The following is a 3,286-nucleotide window of genomic DNA, read 5'->3' as shown; positions in this document are numbered from 1 at the left end:
TGTTATGAATTAACTTCTGTTATGAATTGGCACTATACAAATAAAATTGAATTGAATTGAATTGAATATCATGTAAAACATATGAAATGCTAATTATGCTTCTGTGTTGTTCTGTTCATTGTTTTAACCAAACAATTTATCAGTGAACTGAAAACAGTGTGATGAGGGTGTTAATTAAGTGCTGCCTTAGTAGACTAGAGTCAAGGTCACCACTCATCCTTTAGTCCACAACTGCCACACCTTCTCCGACTACACTCACTTAGAGAGAAAGAAAAAGTTATGTATGTACACACACACACACACTCCTTTCATAATGTAGGGAATAATAAATGAGGATGGTTTGATCTAAGAATCTAATTAACATCTTGTTGCAATCTTTCTTGTGTGTGTGCCTTTATATTGATATGTAGCTAGTGTGTATAGGCGTCATCCAAAAAGATCACTAATTGGACCCCAATTTCCATTTCTATTTGCATAGAAATTAAGTAAATGATGTAGTGGCTGCCTCTCTCCATCAGATGATGAAGTTAATTAGTGCTAAAAACATGAATAAGTAAACTCAGTGTAAATATCAGTAAATACTGTTTTGGTAACACTGCCCGCTATGATCACGGTTAGGGTTTAATTTAGATTAATGCTAGTGTAGGGAACATGATTTGATTGGGCATCAAATGATGTAGGTGCAATTTTTTTATCAAAAATAACAATTATTATTGTATTGGGTAACAGTATTAAATTGCATTAGATACATCTCAGGACACCACCCTAAAAGGTTCAGTGTGTAACATTCGGATGATCTATTGGCAGAAATGGAATATAATCATAGGTATGCTTTCATTAGTGTATAATTATCTGAAAATAAGAATCAGGTATTCATACAGTTGCATGTAATATTACTAGAACACTGTGCTAGTATATTGAAGGATTTCTACACAGTTGAGGTTGGCAGCATATCGTTTTGTGCAACATTAAATAAACCAGCAGGTAGATTCAAAATCCATTTATATAAAAAATAAGCAGTGAAACACATAATGTAAAATTATGTCATTTCTTGGATCTGACCGTATGTTTTAGACCATTTGAGTTTCTCTCCTGGTGTATGTGGTTGGGTTTAAAGCAATGTGTGTGATCTGTAGGCTAACAGTGCCACATTAATTTTCCGTGAAGCATAACATCAACTTAGTGGTTAAGCTCATGTGAAGCTATATGATGCCCATGTGCTTTACCAGTCTGTAAAGGAATTATTATCATTGATGCGTGGTGTCTACCCATACAGATCAAAGGAAGCCAATTTCCTGCTTGGTTCTGTGTGCAGGGTTAGCAGTTGGGTGCTAACATGCTTCATTGCTCCTTGTAAAGTCAGCTGGCAGAATCTGTGAGAATAAAATAGGCTTAGTTGGTTCGACCTATGTACAAAATAGGATTCATACACAATGGCATATGTACACACTGCACAATGCCAAGTGTGAACCTTTTGTGACATCATCCATTGGTTTGTGGAGTATTGATTTGAAGCATCGAATTCAGCATTATGGGATGAGATGAATATTGGTCATCGCCATGGCGGTTTGTTGGAGCCGGTGATGTGATACAAGTTGCTCCTTGGCTGTGCAGTTCATATTCATCCGTAGCAGGAAACAATGGCGGCTCACATTCTTCTATAACAAATACACAGTTTGAGAAAAGATTTTAGAGAAATGCAGGCAATACAGTAATCGATTTGATCAGCACTGCCTAGTTTGACAGATTGATCTGAGTTTGGTACATTGAGCTGGACTCACTGACAATGATTTGTCAATCACAAGGTAGCCACGCCCTAAAGCGTACCCTGCTTTATTGTCTATTTTACTCTAAATGGGACCATAATTTACTAAATGAACATCATACTGTATAAAGGAAGACTTTAAACTAGAGATTGAGACCATGAACTATTAGGAAACTGTTTACTGATCTAATAAATTAAGTCAGAAGAAGGCTAATTTCTTAATAAGACTGCATGGTGTTGCTCTTTTATTGCAGCCAATGGAGCTGCTCCCTGCTGGCCATTACATAAAATGCAGGTTTAAGACACTTCTGTGTTGGCTATACTTTACAGACCCAGTTCTGTCATATACAGTCATGTTCATACAGTGCTGCTTGAAATTATGTGAACCTCCTAAGCATTTTAAAGTTTTAATATTATTTATTTAATCAGAACCAGTATTTTTGTATATGAACAAGTGTATGTTTATCAATTCAATATACTTGTTTTAGTATTATGTAATGAAAAGACAAAAAAAATTGTAAACTTTTGTAAGGGCAAAAGTTAATGAATCGTAAATTGCATTGCTTAAAACAAGCAGGTAAATACAATCAGGTGGCACACAATCATTGGCTAAATTAACGAGTGAAATGTTTTGAGCAACACAGAAACAGATCAAACCAAGTCAGGTTCATCTTACCAAAGTGAACCCATACAAGTCAATCATGCTGAGAGTAGGGCTGTACAATTTATTCAAATATTGTTGTGATTGCATGATGGCCAAGTGCAAGATGCAAATTGCAGATCCAATTGATAAAAGATAAAATGTGGTTTAAGTTAGAGATAACGAATTGTTATGAATAACCGGAAAAAACACACAAGACTTGCAAAAACAGCTTATCCAGCAGATATTTGTTTTCTTTCAATTCAAAACAGGCCACAGTTATCTGTCAGATATATTCTGCAACTTATACTCTTTATGTTAAACCAAATGAATGTTATAGTTAATCAGTGTGAATCACAAACTGCTGGCTAAGGATAAACGTAAGTATAATAAGATAGTTACACCAGATTACGCCAATCGGAGGACACAAAATTTAATGTGGAGTCGGTGTTTAAATACACAAAAACAATGTCGGACTTTTCTCTGGACCCTTTCACACAAATTCACTCAGGGATAGCAAAGTCCATCGAACAGAACGCATTCATACACATTCACACACTGAATCAGAATCAGAATCAGAAATACTTTCATAATCCCAGAGGGAAATTATTTTTTATGCACAGCATCAGGAGCAATTCAGTATCTTGCATGTGTATCATGTCAGCACGTGTATCATGTCAGGACGTACAAAAAAGCTTCTTGGTGCCATATCTTTAACCCAACATGAAGTCAGCCATTTTGAATTTATTGTCAAATTCTGCCACAATTTCTAGGCCTTGTATTTTAACAAACTACTCCTAGGGAATTGATCAGAACGAATCTTTGGTCTGATAAAAGTCCCCCCCGAACACATCTACATGACAATATTCAGATATAGTCAT

The 3,286-nt window shown here is 35.7% G+C and overlaps 1 protein-coding gene across 1 annotated transcript in view; it reads left to right on the top strand.

Annotated features, from left to right (window-relative positions):
• tmed6 (transmembrane p24 trafficking protein 6) overlaps nucleotides 1-3,286 on the top strand; it is an 8,843-nt gene that overhangs the window by 458 nt on the left and 5,099 nt on the right.

Source organism: Morone saxatilis, unplaced genomic scaffold, assembly GCF_004916995.1.
Source record: "Morone saxatilis isolate NCDOM2014 unplaced genomic scaffold, NCSU_SB_2.0 Contig2, whole genome shotgun sequence".
In the NCBI taxonomy this organism is placed as follows: Eukaryota; Metazoa; Chordata; class Actinopteri; family Moronidae; genus Morone; species Morone saxatilis.
The sequence above is the reverse complement of the archived record's forward strand: the minus strand, read 5'-3'. Positions and strand labels throughout refer to the sequence as shown.